Here is a 21,858-nt window from a genome sequence, read left to right on the forward strand (position 1 = left end):
TCAGTGTTTCGAAAATCCGTTTGAATTAGGGCAAAATAATTGTTCGGTCAGAATTTAATGTGGTAGCGTTAAAGAGTTAAAGTTAAGAGTTACAGAGTTAAGGTACACTGCACTATAGAAACTCATTTAACGAGTGGTTTTGTTTATTTTTTATCCTAGCCTTCTCATTTTTTAACTCAAAAGAGAGAAATTGTGAAACAGTAAAAATGCATACATCTGTTTTTAAAACTTGAAAGACAGACTACTTGAGGTCAATTAGATTTTTAATACAGCTGTAAGTCTACTGTTTTTTTTGTGTGGAACACTGTAAAACAACAAAGAAATGACTTCTGCATTCAGCTGCTTACAAAGTACCTACTTTGTCATGTGCCCACAAGACAAAAGCAACAAGAGTATGCCGTGCTAGCAAGCTGACTTTGGTAGATATAGAGCATAACTTTAATCTTTTGTACAAGTTTAATGACAAATTAGACCAAGATAACCACGTAACATTTTTGCTTACCATAACCGAAACGCAAAGACATTTTTGTACTCCAGAGAATGAACGTAAAAAAACAGAGAACTGCCTACGAGGTTCACAGTCTTTGGAGAATGTGCTGCTTTTTACCTGGAGAGAAGATCAAGCTTCAAAAGATTCTAACATAATCTCCTCAGCCGTGAGGCACGCTCTTACAGAACCATTCAAACATCACTTGAACAGTCTAAACCAACTACAAGTTTTCAGTGATTCATGCTCTGGTAAAAAAAAATGCGTGTGCATGATGTCTATGTTACTGACACTCGCCAATTTTCGATCACCTTCTTTACCCCTCACAATAGATTACACCTTCCCTGTGAAAGGCTACAGCTATCTCCCAGCTGCCCGTGTTTTTGGAAGGATTGAACAAGAAATAAGACAAACTGACACAAAATTTTGTCATCTGACTATGATAGAATCTTGGAAAACCGTGGCACTGTTTTAAAGTTCCAAGACGATTAGATAGCTAACGACTTCAAAAAATGAAGTCAAAAGCTTTGTAAAGTCCAATAGAAGCTTAATAATATCGAATGCCAAAGTTATTCAGCTGAAAGAAGGCTAGCCGGCTATGAAAAAAGCTTATTATAGTGGTATGATGGCAAAGCATACTGTTCTCAAGCAAACAAAACAGTGGATTCACTTTCGGCCGTCAGTGGTAGCTACTAGATCCTGCGTTAAGGGAGCAAAAACTGATGATGTACGAAAGCTGCTAATTGAAACGGGTACTCCATCAGATGTGTGTGAATTTTATAGTAGTCTGCTAAACTGCAGGAGATGAAGACTCCGATAGTGATAATGACTGTTAGAATTTATGTTGAACATTATTTCATAGACATATAAAATTACTTTTACTTTATTAATTTGCTATCAAAGTTTAGTATCTTATCCTATCCTATATACTCATGTTTGTTCTCTTGCATTTATTGTGTTTGATGTTTTATTAGATTACTAAACTAAACATACCGGCTCACCGCTTGTAACTAGTCCACTTTAATTATTAGTTCACCTAAAGCTGTGGTTAAAGTCAGGCTATCATCTAGGACTTGTTGTTTAAATCACTGGTTGCCAATTCTTTCGAGTCAAAAGCAGTTATGTCTGGAAATAACTGTATTTGAAAAAAATTCAGAAATCTGTTGGCTGTTTATCATGCTTCTTGACAAAATTGTTGAACAAAAAAAAGCATAAGCGTGCTTTGTCATTTGTCTTGAGAATTAGCTAAAAACTATGCCAATTATATTAAACAATATTGAGTATACAAAATTTTCTTGTTTGTGAAAAATGCTAAAATTGGAAATAACTGGTTTTGGAAATGAACTCCTCATTAGATATCTCACGTAAAAGAGCTTTATGAGTGTAGCAGCGAGGGTTCAGAGGCACTAGAGCGCGCTACTGACTGCTGGTGCACCTGTGTACCGATAGACAGGATTGTACAAGAGAATAAGAGTGGTAAGAGGGTAATATTTTTGCTTATTGTTTGTAATTGGCTTGCTACGATCACGCAGTCCACCTGCAGCTGTCCTCTGTCTTTTTCTAATCCTTCATAAGCATAGTGATCAACGGTTTGCAAAAGCAAGCGGCTAATCCTTACGCTTAATATTTTTAACAAGTATATAAATTACGACAAGTTTGATGGGAGTCATTCAGTAGTACCGGAGATACAGGTGTATAATGGAGCACGGCCTGAAATTAGTGGCGGACCGGCTCAACATTTTGGACAATATACTACATTACCTAGACATTCTACTATGTGTTCAGCGAACGCCTGAAAACGGGTACTATACATGTAACAACATTTTTCTATTATTGTGTTTTGTATGGGTTGCTGTTGACAATTTTGTATACATTTAAATGTCATTGTAAGGGTTGCTGTAGTGAATTGCTTGTATTGTAGTTTTATGGTTGTCACGGTTATGAATTTTATCAAGAATAAACCAGTAAAATCACAACATCAGTTTGTTGACTGCTACAATGAGCATAAAGGTTTACTACCAATTTTTTTGAGAGCCTCGGAAACAAGATAGAAACTCAATTGATCGTAAGTGGTTTACGAATCTTGGTCTGTCATCTCTTGTTGATACTCAATTGAAGTTTTACTCTGCTTGTCTAAGCTGTTTATAAATTAGTTTTGTAACATGTATTATTTTTATCACACTTCTTAGTGTTCGCAGTATTTTATAACATCTAAAAACAATAGCTAAACAGTTTCAAAAACAGTAATGCTGAAGAAGGAATTTCAGAATGAATTAATGCGAATTAATGCTTGTATGTAGTAACATAATTTGCTGTGTGACATGAATACTTCCTGGTTAGTTCAAAAGTAATTTATAAATTCATATGACACGAATTCTCGTAAGTTGGAAACTGTCATTTCACAAAGCATGGGTATTTGTGTTGGACTGAACAATTTTACAATAGACATACATTTATGCTTGTTTGTTGAGGTATATCGTTTCACAGACATGTGAAACAGACTTATATGTTAATGGGTAGTACGAGCGGATGATAGCCCCAGTTTTTAAGGACAACCAACAGAAGAAAGGTGAAGGTTATTCCGATCCAAGTTGGTGAGAAAATCTGATTGATTACAGGAGCTGAGACTGATAAGGGTGCATTTCTTAGTAAGTTTGTGGTAGTTAGCGGAAGAGCAGTTGCCGTGGTTGAGACAGTCTATCGGACATTCTGACAAGGCACGACTAGCAAGGGTCGTGAGAATCTCACTTCTTCGGTTGAAGGATACTCCATGGGTAATAGAAAAGGTTCTATGTGGTATCATTCTTTCCTTCTCTACACCCCGAAAAAACAGAGTAATGATTGTTGTAAGACATGTATATGCACCGCCATTAGTAAGTGACATGTACTGGCAGAAGGTAGATGTACAGAGGAAATGTCTAGTCATTTAAAAACTGAATATAACATAATATTCTAAACATTATTATTAAACTAAATGTTCATATATTATAATGTTCTTTATAATTTCCATTATAAAGAACTAGTACCCTGACAGTCTCGTGCTCTATGAGAATTAGCAGATGTAATAACTATGGATACAATTATTCTACAATTGTTGATAATGCACATATAATAACTACATATATCCGCAAATCATTGACAAATGGTTGATTGATGTCCATTGGGGCGAGTGTTACAGAGTTCATCTACCATGATGAAAGTCACCAGTTTGAATCCTATTCGATGCAATTTTTTTCTAACTTCCAACCTGGCTTATGGTGGACCGAAGTACAGACTTTTTATGGAAAAGATTTATATACCATCTTTTGAGTAAAATATAGTTTGATCTACTAACATGCACAAATTTAGTAATGAAAAAATATTCTACAAAATACTACAAACTTTTTAGTGTTGCTAGTAAAAAATAAATGATTACATAGAACAACAGCAACGTATAGTTTTTATTTATTTGTCTTCTATTCATGGTAAATCATTATAACACAGTGATATGTATTATAATTTGAAAGACTCTAAACCACATTAGAAATGCTTGGTATATCTGTAAGTGAATTTGCAATCATTAAAATGAAGGGGCAGTGACAGCGAATTCACCATACATGTACCTGCGATGTTAAGCTTTGTTTTGTTAACAAATTGTCCTAGTTTAAATAAAAGCTTTAAAAATGGAAATATGAGTGTGGAAATGTCAATAAAAAAAATTCTGCATTTGTGGATCTTTCATTTCAATTACCTTTTTACAAACAGTGAAATAATTATAACAAAACAGATGTTTTAATAAAATTTAAAAGCTAAAACGTGAAACTTCATTTTCCTAGTTTAAATAAAAACTGTAAATGCAGAAAAACTTGTGTAGAAATTCCAATCAAAGACATTTTGCATGGATGGATGTTTCATCAAAGTTCACCTTCCCACAAAAGTCATATTATGTAACAGTTTCAGTATTTGCAGTCTTAGTAGCAATTACTAGTAAAAGACTAGTATTGGTGCTGCAAGGAGAATATATCATAATCAGCAACTTTAATATAGTTTCAATAAAATCCATCTAGAATCGAATCTAATACTTTGATCAAGATCATTAACAAATATTTACTTACCTAAGCAAGGAAAAGCATGAACAGATTGTTCAATGCTTCCCAAAATTTCCAGCGTTCGCATAGATACCACATTTCCAAGTGCATTGCAACTAAGAGCATTCAGATCGTCTAAGCTCATCTCATAGTCCCAGATGTTAAACCAAGCGATGCCTCCATGAGCTGAATGTGTCAAGTCAAAGCCTCCATCTATCATTACAACAGAGCTAATGCTTCATATCTGGGCCATTTCAACTTTTTTAGTATAAGGGTAAATGCATTTCTACGCGCACCATTGTTGTTCATATTGAATAGGCTTGTTGATACACAAACCTAAAATTTTACCTAGTCAAACCTCTACAGAGGGTTTTACCTTGTGCGGAAATCTCTCCTGCATTTTAAAACGGTCACTGGTTTGAGCAGCTTCTATCATAAAAACCACAGCAATTCATTTCATCACCCATAAACATTGATAGCCTTTTAAGGAGCACAGCAGGTAATTGCACTGTTATAGTAAGAGTGGAGCTCATTAGTACATCAAACAGTTTTACCATTTATGATTTACCACACTTGTAATTTCTATCATGCTTTCAAATAACTTAACATCTTCGTTTTCTTACAAATGCCACACAGGCACACACCCAACCTATTGCCTACCCCTTAATGCTGGTAAGGAGTCCAAGGAGTCCAAAACCACTCTCAATATAGTTTTATATTCCAATCAGTGTTGGCAAAAATATCGATATTTTTAAAAGTATCATATCACTGATATATATCATGATATTTAATGATACTTTTGATATTCATGATATTTATTGATATTTATGATATTTTTGAAAAAGTTTGAAGCTAGTTTTAACTTGCATGGTGTTTACATTGTGATCGATGTATTTTATAGGTTTTATGGGACCAGTCAGCAATGTTTAATGCCAAACACGTGATTTATTGTAGGCCTAGTATAATAATATTACTTATAAATATGACAATGTTTGTCAAACATTGGATTGGAAATCATGACATGAATGCAAAGTGCAAACAAAATAGTGCAAATAGTAAATACACACTATGAAAGTCCAAGCATGTTCTAATGTCCTACTCTTGTCTAGTTTAGGTATTTGTAAACAAACACCAGCTTGCCAGCCTTCACCACACCGGGACAATTTCTCAACTTGCTGCGACCAGTCCACATGATGAAAACACACACTCAACACTAGCAGTCAGAGTTATATCATCATATTTGCCAGAATCCTTTGAAGCTATTTATTAAAAGATTTTTACAGAAAATGATGAGATGAGTTACTCTGTCATCTCACAGATCTCAGTGAGTCAGTGTAATGTGCTTACAATTTTGTTTCTGGATGTCAGATTGTTCAATTCAAAACCATGGATTATAAAGTTCAAAGGGTTTTCAGCAGACTGGTCTTCCAATAAGGCAATAAAATATAACAGTTTAACATGAGATAATCAGGTTAAGGAGATAGTACTGGAATGAAGGAATACAATTTAGATCTGAAAAACTCTTCTCCACTCAAACACAAATAAATTGGTCTAGCCAATGTTACATACTTGGTCTGGCTGTTTATGTTTGTCTGTGTTGGTTAAGCTTAATAGGCCTCTATGCAAGTATTTGATGATTTTAGATATTATTTAGCATTTTTAGACTGTTAGCAATAGTTGTGAAATGAAAAAGGAATGATAAAATGGATATTTTCAAAAATATCAAAAATATCGATTTTTTTGACCCAAAAATATCTTACCTATCGGCGATATATATCGATGATGTATATCAAGCGATATACATCAAACCAACCCTGATTCCAATGAGACAAAAATATTTGCCGTTTCTTGAAACTGAGGTCAAACGTAAGAATGCCTCATCTACCGTATGGATTCTTCGCATCATAAAGATTACAACCAAAGCATACAACAGAATATCTTCTGGAAATTTCCACTATTTACTGTTTAAGTACAATATTACTTGGGAAACTAATAAGCTCTAATAAGGGATAAAGAGTCATAGTGATTTTAATATACAAGGCTCAGTACATAAAACTTTCACACACAGGAAATATTAATTGAGGTGGCCATAAATAGTTATCCATATTAATAAATTCTACTTTGTGCTAATAAATCTCTGCGTGCGCGCGCGTGTGCACGTGTGTGTGCGCGCGTGCGTGTGTTTGCACGTGTGCGTGTATGCGTGCACGTGTGTGAGAGCATGAGTGCACGTTTGTGCGCGTATGCGTGCACGTTTGTGTGCGTGTTTGTGCGCGTATGCGTGCATGTGTGTGCATGCGTATGCGTTTGTGCGCGTGTGCGTGCACGTGTGTGCGTTTGTGCGCGTATGCGTGCACGTGTGTGCATTTGTGCGCGTATGCGGGCATGTGTGCGCATGTTTGTGCGTGTATGCGTGCACGTGTGTAAAAGCATGAGTGAGTGCGCATGAAGTCAGTTTGCATAAATGCTGTGTTTCTACTCCGTGCCTTTCGAAGCGTAGTAAAAATGTTTAGTTGTAAACCTCTGTCTGTTTTCTGAGCCAGCCTCCTAAACACTCATGTGAGTAGAAACTCAAGGATGCACAGCATCAAGGACAAGTAAAAACTCAAGGATGCACAGCATCAAGGACAAGTAGAAACTCAAGCACACGCATCAAGGACAATTGCCCTTAATGAATGCGTTCATGGATTGTTTTCATGGAAGCAGTGTTGCAATTGGCGTTGAAAATTTACGCTTGTGCTGCAAGATAGCTTGTTAATTATGAAAAAATCTAGGTTTAAAGCTAGTTTTTACGAATCGGTAGCCGCATTTCTTTTAGCCTCTCTCGACTTGGGTCTATAGACTGAGAACTGAGCCTCATTGCTAGTACACTGAGTTCTTGATAATATTGTACCATGCTTATTAAAACTGAAGTCGTATTTAGATATACACATGTTCAGTTTGTGTTCCAGCACTATTATGGTTTTTCTATGTTATACAGCTGTGTCAGCCATCTTTGTATTGCTTATAGCCACTATTAATAGCTAATGCTGAATATGTGCAAGTCTTAACCCTATATCCATTGATCCCTGATTCATTCTCACCTTTCTGCTTTTGGAAAATCACCAAGTTTCCTTCAGCTTTTACCATAGCAGATGAAGATAGTTCCGAAGCAACCATTGCAAGATGTCCGCTCTTATCTATTTCCGTGTACCACTAAAATGTATACAACAATATGTGAACAATTAAGTTACTCCAAGCATCTCGATGGTTAGTATTTTGGTAGCAGATTTTTCTACTCTTGTTGCTTCTAAATGGATCCACGTTGTATTTTTTGTGAACATAACATAACATTAATTAAACTAACTAGTGTTTTGGCATTTTTGACTTAATTTTTAAAGGTGTTAGCTGGTAAATAGGGACCACAAGTCTGAGAGAGTTATTGTATCATTGCTATATTTTATGCAAGATGAATTGAAGGAGAGTCGAATACTTTTTAACCATATAATACCCAGTATATACCAGTAATTAAACAACAGTATGACAATCTTTAGGGTAATGTGCTATTCCTTTTTGACTAGTTTTTGTGACAGCCAACTTGCCCCACAAGCATGCCCTTTAGCCAATCTACACTTTCGATAGACCAATGATGCATGGATATGTTTGTGATTCTTATTGGTGTTCTATAAAAAATGATAGAAACCATATTAACATTTGTAAAGGAAAACCAGGCTTGTTCTATTTAAAACGGAAACAGTACAAACTAGACTCGTTCAAATTGCAGGTCAGCTAATTTCGGAAACATCTTTGTAGAAAAAATAAATGAACCTTTCGAGTTTATTAATCATTTAAGATTTCTCGTAATACGCAGTAATAATACGCAGTACTACGCAAGCTTCTGCCAATTAGGTATGCTGAATTGTGCTGCCCCTTAAAAATGTTTTTTATTAATAGTTAGCAACTCCTCAACAATACGTACCATAGCATAGCCATTTGCATTCCATGTAAAGCAGTGTTTATTCCAACCAGTCCACACATCATACAGATCAGCATAATCATCTGAAAGAGTGAGCCGGTGTTCTGTACCACTCACATAAAGTTTTACCTCATCCTTTCGATGAATGGTAATACTCAAATTTTCATCTTGATCTGCAACACCAACTATGGACGAATGTTTGCTGAATGTAGTTTACATCATTTCCGGCCAATATGGGAAGAAATAAAACTGTGAAAAGGCAAATGAACAATTGACTAAAGGAGTTTCCTTTTGATGATTATGATCTTTTATGATCCTTATGATTTCCTTTTAAAAACTCAAAATTTTTAGAAACAAATCATTACCAAAATTTGAAAGCTCAAATTTTACGACTAGTCTTCCGAGGCCAAAGGATCAAAGATTATAACTGCCACTCAGTGCACAAAATTCTAGTTTTAACAAATTAAGTTGCAAAACAATCATCAATCATGCTTAAACGATATCTGTCAATGTTCTTTCAAAAAAATGCTGAGTTGAGTTAATATTTTATTCTACACCTGAACTAATTTTTAGCATAGACCTACAATATCCAAGTTTTTTAAAATACTGCAGTTTAGAAAATAGGTCCATAATTTAATTCTCATGTGTTTAATATTGAACAATATCTGATACCTTTTTCTAATTTTAATTGTTTAACTTTTAATCAGACTAGTAAAAATTATAAAATGTTTTTCTAAAATTCAAGCAAGAAATTATTAACAAAACTGAGCAAACATATTTTAGCCAATATTTCAGAAATATATGTGACTGCTAAGTTTACTATCATATAACTAGGTGAATTACTTATCAAGTGAGCGATAGAGACGTTATCTCCTCCAACTTTGACTAGATGAGCTGTCAATTGGATCACATTTTATATTTTTTATATTTCATTATGCTATAAATTTCATGCTAAGTTTTTATCGGCCTATTCGCTTTCACTGACACAATTGTAATGTTTCAGCCAATTTATAAAGTAGTATCTTGGTCATGAACTTGGGATGTAAAGTCAAATGTTTGTATCAATCCTATGTCTGATACCGATAAGTTTACATGTTCAGGTTAGGTCAAGGAGAGGTTTGACTACAGCTGGCTTAACCATAAAGTTTTATTTAAGATTTTAAAACAAATGTTGTGACGCACGTAATTGTTAATGAAATACAGTGGTGCAGTAATATGTTTACAAATAGTGCCATATTAGACTCACCAGGAGACGATACCGAAAACAAGTAGTTATCGTTCCATTCCTCATCTTCATCACCTCTGAACCATAAACATATGCTAGTCGTTTTCATGGCCGGTAGAGCTTCTTGGTAGAAATAACTGGATGTGGTTTGTGTAATCAAGAAAGTTGTTAGACTTTCCTTTCCTTCAGTAACGGCGTCTGTCAATTTTATAAAAATAACATCATTGCATTTATTACTTTGTTTTACATACAATATATAATGTTTCCAGTGATTACAAGTAAACAGTTTTAGTATTATCATCAATCAATACTATGATATACCAACATTTTTATGTTAGAGTGTTAGAGTTATCAGAGGAAGCTTACATAAAAATTTTAACTGGGATGTTGATGAAAGCTGTGTTACATTTACGCATAAGCTTGATAATTTACGCGGGCGCATGCACGCACGCATGCACGCACACAAAGATACATATACATGTATAAATGTACACATATAAAAATTAGTACATTGTCAGTTTCATACGTTGTGCGAGATCATCCTGTGTAATAAGTATGTGTACAATTATTCTCCAAAAAAGTAAAGTGGTTAAGGTGTGCAGTTAGCACTTCTGCCTGCTAACTGTCAAAGTTTGATTCCTGTGCGATGCTTCATTTGCCAGCCTCTAAGCCTCGCTTTGGACAAACGGATGGTCACATTTATATGAATTTGTATAGATACATATACGTACATGTGTACATATGTACATACATCAATACATATATATTGGCTATCGTTATATATATATATATATATATATATTGCTATATATATATACTGTATATATATATATACTGTATATATATATGCATATATATATTTGTATTCTAGATGAATGCCCGGCGTTGCACGAGTAATAAAAAAAACAGCTTATAAACAGTGGCAGGTAATGTAGTTACCAATGACTCATTTGAGTAAGCTAGTATATTGCTAAACTTACTAACAAAAGCAGTTAGAGCAAACTTTAGAGGCATTGCGCATAACATTGCGTCATTATGCGCCTTTCAACCAATGAAATGACTATTTGTCAATGAATTGGTTGTATCCCGCGTAGCTTAATAGATTAAATTGTTGCTTTGTAAACTGATGGTTCAAAGTTCTAATCAAGGGTGATGCGGATTTTTTATGGCTAGATTTTAATTGCTATGGCTGAACATACACACAACACACAGACTTTAAGATTTATATATAATTGTGTTTATAAGTACAACTATACGTAAAAGTATGTAAATGTGTATATGTTTCTGTGTATATGATTATATATTCAGTACGTATAAGTGTTTATAAATGTATGTATATGTTAAGATATGTGTATATAAATGTATGTATATGTTAATATATCTGCATGTATATATGTACATATGAGTAGGCCTATGCCTGCGAATGTACCTTCTTTTCGACATGATAAATATGAAGCAACTGAAGAGTTGCGTACTCTTGGTAGCTTCTAGTCTTAGCGTCTGGCTGACCTTTCTCTTGTTAAGCTAATTGTAAACATGGCATTTAAGCAAATTGCGTTTAAAATATTTTTAGCACATGCCTCAAAGAAGTGTAATCACATTTGCTCTTGCAGTAATTTCTTTGAAGTTGGATTTTCATTAGCTCCAAGCAGAGTAATTACTAGCAGCGAACACGTCTAACTCTTGTTGGATGCTTTGTAAAAGAATATTCTATTGTCTATCTATGTGCGAAACATCTATGAAGGGTCAGTGACTAGAATTTTAAAAAATCAATAGACCTACTTACTGTTATTGAAATAGAGATGTATTGTCAGAGAATATTTTATGAAAGTTCATCAATATTTTAGCATAATTAGTTGGTAGCAAATGGTGTTCAGAAGACTTGCAGAGCTTTGTATTGACTGTTTTATAAACTAAGATGTCTGCTTCCGAGCATGTTTGCGGACAATTCAACTCTTTTACTGGATCTGCTTAAAAATTGTCTTAGGAAGTTTACTTACTGTTTTATTTATACTACTTTAAAGATAAACTCACACAAATATTTTTAGATTTTATTAAAGTGTCGGTGTTTTTCTAACATTTTTGATTGTTTTTGACATTTGAGAAGATCTGACAGCCAGAATGTTTCAAGATTAAAATTGACAAAACTTTATTAAATTTAAGAAATTGATATCAAGCGAAAGTGCAATTGTGATGTCACTAGTTGCTATCATTGCTGAATGTAGTTGATATCAGTTATTGCGTTCAAGTTGCAGCGTTACATGTCTCTATTCTGTGGGTCTCTGCAACTAGTAATAGATGTCATAATCACACTTTCGCTTGATCTGAGAGTTTTAATAGCGGTTAAGTTGTATTGACTTTAATCTTGAAACATCCTGGCAGTCAGATTACCAGATTACAAACATCAGAAACAATCGCAAATGATAGAAAAATACCGATACTTTCTGATAAAACTTACAAAAGTTTTTGTGTAAGTTGGTCTTGAAGGTTTAATTCTGTAACAATACACAAGAGTAGAAGACAAGTAGAATACTGTTTACTTACTATGTGCACATATGAGAGTTAAAGTAAGTTATATATTGTCCCTACTAGCTTAGATATTAATAAGAACCTTCTTTGAGTTATAGAAGCATAGAGTGGAACATCAAAAAATGAACGCTTCCATACCAGCGCTGAAGGCATCTAATTCATTTTTGTACCGTATTTTAAGAAATAAAGCTTTAAATTCTGATATGCACATTTTAAAATGTTCATCAATCATTAAAATGATTGATTGCAAGTTTTTTATAAATTAAGACTGAGCAATTGTTTTTTGTTGTTTCAAGTGTTTTCTTTCTTTTTTTCTTTTCAACTCTTTAAAGTATCTTTTTGATTTTTATCCAATTTGTACAGCAGTAAAAGGGTCTGCTAAAATATTACCACGATTAAACATATGTAAAAAATGATCAAATGTATATAAGCTTAAACCATACGCAGCTGCACATGATTGCTAATATTATTTCACAAACTTTTTATCTTTACGTTTGATATTATTTGTAAGTAAGGAGCTCTTACCTAGAGCTCTGCAGTAGACCCTCTGAATATAAAGAAATTAACTCGATCATTCCTAATATTGATGAGCATTTACCCTCATTTGTCTCTAGTTTATAATAAATTTTGAGCTCAGCTGTCATGTGTTTTAGCTGTCTTCTCTTTGTTTTTTATTGTTTGTGCAAACATCATAGTATTATATACAAAACTAAAAGAAATTGATACATACAATTCTAAGTTAAACTTACATTAGCCTAAAGTTTAGCCAATCAGAGTTAAAGGTGATGCATATAATCACTCATATAATTGTGTATGTACCCTAACCAGACAGTTAATCTAAATCTTTCTTCAAAAATATTATTAGATTCAGATGAGAAAAGGACAATATGCTCAATTATTTTGAATTTAGAATTTTGGCAATTAAATTTTGCTAATGACAACTGAAAATATTAATACAATATATACAGTTTTATAATTATATAATATATATTTGCTGACACAGATGCAATATACTGGTATATACAAAGTACTTTATGTGTAATATTGTAGAATTATTCTAGCTTACATGTAGTTGCTTCCCCTTGACCAAACAGAAGCCTTGCAAATGTACATTTTAGGATTAACAGGACTAGTAAACACTCATACTCACTAGAAGTTGACCTAGCATAATATATCTTTATATTACACTTACTCAAGAGTAGTAGCACTCCACAGAAACTGAAAAAACAAATGTAAAACTTGAAAACCATCTTGTATCGCTTGACGAAATATTTAGAAGAGTGATGAAGTTATTATAATCATCAGAAGTGGATCAGCGCTATTTATATGACATAAAATCAATATTGTCCATGGTGATAACACGTCATGCAGTGTTTGAAGGGTTGAACTTTGAAAGACTGTCTAGGGTAGAACTCAATATTTTAGCAAGAATGAAAAGATAAAATAATAAAACAGTAATAAACAATTTACAGAAAACTATCTAAGCATATAAAAGACTTGGATGTTGTTCGGAGCAGATCTGTTTCAGCCTTATAAAGTATTCTTATAGAATAACTTTTATTTCTAACCACATATTGTTTACAGAAATTTCCAATAAGTTATTAGAAGAGAGAGCAACATGAGAAAACAACTAGCTTCATGATCTTTGACTATTTTCCTGCTTCTTCTCTGCTAGCTCAGGGGGTTCCCAACCAGGGAGGAATTCTCCCCTAGGGGGAATATTGAATATACAAAGGAGGAACAGAGAGGTGTATGATTTGTTAAAGTTCAAATTTATGTCCTGCAGTGCCATGTGAGTTTGGGTTTAATCATTTCACATTTTGGTTTTTTCTATAACTCTAGTTGCTAATAATGAGCTACTAGTCAGAACTCATATAAATGCAAACACATCTATTCAGATTTTGAATGGACAGTAACTTAACCTAGTTATAAACCAATTCATCGCCATGCCGAAGGTTATGTATTGTTGTGTGTTGTATGCGTGCTGTATAAAAATTAATAATATGTTGTTATATGTTTAAATATGTACAATAAAATGGGATTATAATTTGTGTCCGTTGTTTTTAGTTATGTGAGTTAAAGGTGTGTGGGGAATCAAATTTATGAAAAGGCATAAGGAGAGAACTGAATGAAAAAGATTGGGAACTCCTGAGTTAGCTAGTATGATTGTACCGCAATGTTCATTTTTAGTGTATAGAAGAGCTGTTCGATGGGATCCTGAACCCATCGAACAGCAGCTCACACACCTAATCGTTAATCTTTCTACTATACACTGTCTGATTAAGTACTAGTCCGGATTATTTCTAAGGCCGCCTAAAATAGATTATTCATTTTACACGCCTGATTAGTAATTCACACTAATCTGTCTACATATAAAAACAACATGGACAGTGGTAAATATAATGGTAACGTAACTATGGTAACGTAACTATGGTAACGTAACTATGGTAAGGTAACTATGGTAAAGTAACTATGGTTACGTAAATATGGTAAGGTAACTATGGTAATGCAACTATAGTAACGTTGTTGGCAACGACGGCAAGCACAGCATGGATGGCCAGAACTGTCACGAGGGCCATGACGACCACGTTAGCCGAAAACTGAATGTTGCTGAGAGTTGTTGTCAAGTAGTTTAGTGAACCTTGACTTTTTCCATGCACCTCTTGTTCATCTTATGGTCTGAAGTGCCATAACTGTAGACAATGACAGAAACCGACATATTAATTGGTGTCGCGCCTTATAAACCAATGTGTCTTACAACCCGTAAAATACGGTGCGTAATCATATTTTTTTACTCTTGCAACTTCCCTCCATGTACTATAGGAGATAAAATCTGCTGATAGAGAAATACTGATTGATAATATACCACAAACATCGGCCTACCAACAGATTCATTACATTGTTTAAGTTTCCTTTATACTGAAGTCGATTTTGCAGATTGGAATTTCTCACATACATAATTATCATGCTCCCCACAAATTTTGATGATGACATTTGGAATGGAAAAGGGAGCATTATACTTAGGTTGTTACGGCAAATCAGATCAAGTGGCAAATCGGAATCTTTTTTATGGCAATTGCTCTCTGTCTATGAAACTACATTTTACTAAGTATGGTTACTAAATATTGCACGCTGATAATTACTAACAAAAACAATTCATTTAAAATTTTGACAATAAGTTCAACACAAAAAGCTTTTAATATCCATAGCAGAAATCTAGCAAATATCGGGTTTTACTATAAAAGTACTTTTTTGTCTGTGTTTTTGGTAGTTTTTGAGGAATCATTAGTAATATCATTAGGAATAAGTCTCATCACCTCACCATTTTTAGTGAGAATATCATCAGCAATAAGTATCAGTAATAATTAGTAATTATTAATATCATTAGTAAAAGTGAAGAGATTTACTAAAATTAAAAACCAAACTCAAAAATACAAAATTAACCAAAATTGTAGGCCAATCAGTTGAAACTTTTTCTAGTCTGAGTTACAGTAAATTGCACGGCATATGTTTATAATTAATTCTACTTTCAAACATGTATGTTGCTGAAACCAGACTTCTGTTTGCGCCTTTCGAAGATAGATTATCAATAGAAGCTTTTTTTCATTTTTCATCTTTTGATTAACTCAGCTTTTTTCCATATAATTTATTTTTTAACATTTGGTTTTACATAGTTTTATATAATGCCGTTTTTTTAATTCCATGTTCAGTCATCTGTATTGTTCATTAAAGTAAACTTACACAAAATTTCAGTTGATTCAATCCAAAAGTATCGACACCTTTTTATCATTTGCGATTGTTTTTGATGTGTGAGGTGATCTTACAGCCAGGATGTCTCAAGATTAAAATCGACAAAACCTGATCGTAGTTAAAACGCTCAGCTCACGTAAAAGTACGATTATATCGTCTATAGTTGCATAGAAACCGCCAGAGTAAAAACGCGTAACAGCAACTTGAATGCAGCTATTGTAATGATAACAACTACTTACATCAATTTGCATGTATTTTTCTTCTTAGTGTTTTACCCGTGATCAAGTTTTGTCGATTTTAATCTTGAAACATCCTGGCAGTCAGATCACCTCAAACATCAAAAACAATCGCAAATGATAAAAAGATGTCGATACTTTTTGATAGAACCTACACAAATTTTGTGTAGGTTCATCTGGAAGGGAATCTTGCAGATTTAAGGAGTGAGGAACAAATCACAATGTGCTCTTCCGTATAGGAATATTTGATTCAACATACCCAACAGATTCAACATACGTAGCAGATTCAACATACATAGCAGATTCTACATACGTAGCAGATTCAACATACGTAGCAGATTCAACATACCCTAGGACACTTATATTTCGCTAGTATTTAGTTTCGTGAGTAGCTCGCAGACTAAAATTTCGAAGCAACTTAATTTCCCAGCTCTGATGAGTGCGAAAATATAGTGATGTGAAAATAAATGCAGTGGAACAAACATAATTAGATTCCTCAGGTTCAGTTCACCGATAAAAAAATTTTCAATTTGCGACTAGTTTGTAATTGTGAACCGCAGGTAGAATAGTGTGGGCAAGGTCGATAATGCAATTTGATCGCTTGTTGCCATTTGTTTCTTGGACTATCAACAGGCCCGTTTTCACTGGGGCAGCTAGCTGGCCGGCTGAGCCGCCCCAACTTTTTGGGAATTTTTTACGGTAAGTGCAGTCCAACTCGGATAACTCGCCCTCAGATAAAATGTAGCATTTCATCTCAAACACAAGGTCAACTCAAACGGATTTGTTTGGTCAGTTCCAACACAATGATAAATTCCTTCAGATAACTCGACCTCAACATCATTTATTCGAAAAGTTATTTGCCCAACGGCCATGGACGCGGTTTTTATCGCTGTGGAATATCACTTCATTCCAAGCCATAGAGACAAACATCAACTTCTAGTAGTTCTTAGGCATCATTATTATCATCATCAGAGGCAAAATATTTTTATTAACGACTTTTATAAAGGTTTGCAGAAGATTAAGTTTTATCCAACACCCGCTTGGCCATGTCCCATCGAAAACGTAAAAGGCTCCGAATGAACTTAAAATAAAATCCGCAAAATTGATCTTTGTTAAAACGCTCAAAAGAAAAGATGTCTTTTTCTGAGCATTTTAACTGCGGTCATGTTTTGCCTATTTTAATTTAAAAACGTCTCGTCAGTCACATCACTTAAAACAAAACCAATCTCAAAAAATTACAAGTTATTGAAGAGGTGTCAGTGGTGAATCCAAACCTTTCCAGAGCCATGCTGCTTGTGTAGTACTGCGAGTGTCAGTGCATGTGTCTTATTTTCTTTCAACACACGGTGCTCACTGCATTGATTGATGTCCCCAGCAAACGATAATCTACTAATTCGTGTGCATTGACATCAGATTCCTATCATTATAAATCATTCTTAATGGGAAAATAATCATAATTAATTGCAAAATAATTACGTAATAAATTTTGATAGTCAAATTATTTTGTTGGTTTATATTTTAACGATGCTATAGTGGTCGTTAAAAACGTTAAAATAAATGTCGTTATAAAATTCCATTCTACAGTATCAATGAACAAAGCTATTTAGTTTCGCTTTTTCGCTCGTTTGTTATGGTAGTTCAGTTTCGCACATGAAACTTTCGCGAGAGGATGACACCGCGAAAACGCAAAAGTTAGATGCCGCGAATATATAAGTGTCCTAGGGTACATAACAGATTAATCATACGTAGCAGGTTCAACATACGTAGCAGATTCATCATTCGTGGCATATTCATCATGCGTAACAAATTCAACATACATCTATGCAGATTTTACAATAAACTAAAATAGTAAACTGATGAAATTCCAGATTTTTTTTTACAAGCCATATTATGGTTTGGAATAATAACGAGATACTATTTCATTAGGTGATAAGTTTTTAGCAGTGCTCTGTTGCCATGGTTACATACTATTTTTGCTGCAATCACAAAATATCTGATCATGGTTAAAATCAACAAACATTGTTAGCGATCAATTTTTTATTTCATGCTAAGATGTGATTTAAAACTATTCATATTTAAATGTTTTTTGTCAGCTTATTCAAATACATAATCGCCATTTAAAACAGTAATTAAAATATAGAGGCAGTTTAACGGAATACTTGGTTCAAAGGTTATATGGAGGAAGCAAATCTAAATTTTATTTTAGTTGAGATCAAAAGTCAAAAAAGTAGTTGCTTAAACAATGCTGGAAAATTTTTCCTGTCACTCATTTTAAGAGTGATACTCTTCGTTATTCACCTGCCAGGATGCTCTTTTAACTCTGTTAACTTTAATTCTAACTGTTAGCTTTAGTTTTAACTCTCTTAACTTTAGTTTTAACTCTGTTAACTCTCTTAGCTTTTTTGTTAACTCTGCATCCTCTTTAGGTCCTGCCAGAGTTTCATCTATTCTGATGCCGAGATAGAGAGTTGTTTGAAGCCAAGATCTGGAGTCAGCATTTGTGATTGCTTTAGGTACGAGGACACCATGGTGCCTTTTCAGCAGCTGCCAACTACTAACATGTAGGTGAAGCTTTTTGATCTCGAAATATAGTACGTACATGAAAGTCTTGGATAAGTTTTATTTTAAGCCAAGACATATCCTTGCTTTTTGAATGTAGTGCTGCCACATAGCAGGAACATCTACTTGTTATTTTCACGTTGTTATGTGTTGGGAGTTGTCTTTTCTACTTCACCTCTATAGCATTCTATTACAGCTTATAGGATGCAAGGTCTTTTGTAGTTCCTAGATACCTCATTTTTTTTAATTGATTTTTTAAATTCATTAAACAAGAATTATTTGTCTTGTTTTTTATTTAAAACAATTTTAAGAGTTTTTTTCTAACAAATATTGCACAATCATATGAGGAAGATTGGAAAATAAAGGAATTCCCTTATAAAACGTGGGACTTGGACAGCTTGTAACATCAATTGCAACTAGAGCTTTCCGCATTTTGTTTGCTATGCAAGGACATACAACATACAGTAAAATGCTTTCAAAATTGTACTGTCATTGGATAAGTGAAGCACTAACCATCTTTCCCAGTAGAAAGCCTTCAATTTACGAAGTAGGTTAGCAACGAGTTAAAAATAGTTTCATGTTAGTAGGGGGTCTAGTTCTGAGTAGAACATAGAAGAATGTAGACAATCATGTAAACATCGTTTTATATTATGCCTTACTTCCGGTGGTGGCATACGTTAAAAAAAATTACATACACTTGCTTTGAGCTGAATTTTTCTTACACGTTTTGAAGTTTAGAACTAGTGCTAAAAATAAATATTGGCTGGAAGACTACTATATTCGTCTAAACTAACGAAGAAGTTTAAATTCTAATAACAATTAAAAAATTAATTATTATTCAAAAAACGGATTTTACCAATTACTTGACATACAATTTTGTAGTTTTTTTTGAGCATTTAGAAAACAAAAACTTCTAATATATGGGAATCACCAACAAAATAAAGAATGAAAAAGTACATTTGTTGTAGATAAGTAACCCTAGATACTTTTTGAAGTGGGTTTTCGGAAGGTGAAAGTTAGTGTCCCAGTAATATGATATCAATTGGAGGCATTGCATTTCCGCTGCCACAGCTAACTAGCTATGACGTCATTGTCTTAACTCTAATAATCTTAAAACTCAGGCCTAGTTTACTCGCTTAATTCGCATGTGGCCTGAGATCTTAGCTACCTAATCAAAATCCGATTAGTTGATAGCTTATGTTACCATGTTATCATGCTTTTCAGTTGTGTGAGCGATGACTTCATTCACTATAATTACACCAAAAGGGGCATATATCAAGTTGTGAGGCATTGGAACTGCACTGGATCACTGCAATGCTGTACACAGTAATTTTTCAGTACATTGCAACGGTTTAATGAGCAGTTAACATTTACTGCTACTGTAACTTTGCTCCCACTGTAACTATGGTTTACCACGTATTTACTTTCACAACGCATATCCTGAAACCCAGCAGTTTATGCATACTGTGAATGCAAAGTCTTCAGAACTTGAAACTGCAAGTGTACTGCAACTGCACATTAGTATGAAGTTGATACCGTGGATCAACTGACACTGCTGGCTTTTTAAGCATCTGTACTGCATTGTACGAAATTGTCAGATGCTATATTTAGCAAGTTCATGAACTTGAGCTCTAACTCCCATATCATTTCTGAATAGAAAGTCAGGCGTTATCACTATTACGATCAATGAAATCGGCATTTTTGTATTATATTCTCATTAACATTATATACTAAAACAATATTAGATTATCATTTCAATGATATGCAACATGACACATGTTCATTGTGATCAAATTGTTTGCCCACTCATACTGAGGTTTGGGCAGCTATTACATCAGGCAATTGTGTTGTGGTTGTGTCAAAGTCAAGTCAATACTTGATCAATACTCAATCTATGATGAGTTTTTACAAAAGTGTGCTGTGCATATACGTACAATGTAACACGGAAGCTCCTTCTGCACCTAGCACTCTGTCACATGCACTAGCAAAGCTCTCACGGAATCTAGCAGTGCACACTGCGCTGTAGACAATACTGTCTCTGCCTTAATACTACTTACTGCGGCATTAGAGAATAGTTGTACTACATGTATACTGCATATTGCCTAGTAGCATAATTAATTAATTACTACTAATAATAATAAAACAACACAATTTTATTGCATAATTGGGACATGCTTACTACTGCACTGCTAACACAACTACAAAGACCTCCAAGCAAAAATATACTGAAACCACATCTTATTTGTAAGGCATCAGTGAGTAGTTATCAATGTGCACTTATGATGTTTTCATAACGGTCACAGCCATGATAAGAGTAATAAGAATTATAGTGAGCCAAAGCTATTTTATGAGCTGGCAGAACAATTCTAAAGATGAGGATTCCTTGAACACTTTAGGGCTCTCTTATCACCTATGTCAACATTTCTCATAGGCTTGAGAGAGAGAGATAACGGTTTGATTAAACACTTGTTACCTAACCTGTCGTAAAAGCTATATTTTTCATTAGTACAACAACTTTGTATCGCACAAGTAAGTTATGGTACTTCTGACTACAATAATGGCTTATGGTGTTGCGTAGTTTGTTCTGTCACTTACCGTGTAATGTGTATTATGAGTTATATGTCAATTTATTCAAATATGTTAACAGTGGATAGTATTCTACTGCTAAATATGTTAACTTATTTTACTGACACTGTTGAATTCCAAATACTAAATGGTTGAACTCCTTCGTATATCACTGATGTTTCAATTCTCAAGTACCTTATATCCATTTATTTTGTACTTACCAAAATATGCACTCAACAGTTCTATTGCTAGATTCTTTAAACCTTTTATCACAAAAATAACGTAAGATGTATACATCAACTTATATATAAACTAATTTAGTATATTTAGTATAAAGTAGTACAAAGTATATTTTAGTATATATTATATACGAAATATATACTATATACTAAATATATTCTCTCAGTATATACTTTCTAATGCTCTCTCTCACGCTCTCATCTCTCACGCTCTCTCTCTCACGCTCTCCTCTCTCACTCTCTCTC

General features: G+C 33.9%; 1 protein-coding gene across 1 annotated transcript in view; it reads left to right on the forward strand.

Annotated features, from left to right (window-relative positions):
* Window positions 1–21,325: 21,325 nt before the first annotated feature.
* The window catches only part of LOC137408358 (uncharacterized), a 27,010-nt gene continuing 26,477 nt past the window's right edge, over window positions 21,326–21,858 (forward strand). Inside the window, exon 1 of the mRNA XM_068094856.1 lies at window positions 21,326–21,337. The gene's annotated coding sequence lies outside the window, so the exon portion shown is untranslated. The remainder of the gene's footprint in view (window positions 21,338–21,858) is intronic.

The sequence above is a fragment of the Watersipora subatra genome, chromosome 11, assembly GCF_963576615.1.
Source record: "Watersipora subatra chromosome 11, tzWatSuba1.1, whole genome shotgun sequence".
NCBI lineage: Eukaryota > Metazoa > Bryozoa > Gymnolaemata > Cheilostomatida > Watersiporidae > Watersipora > Watersipora subatra.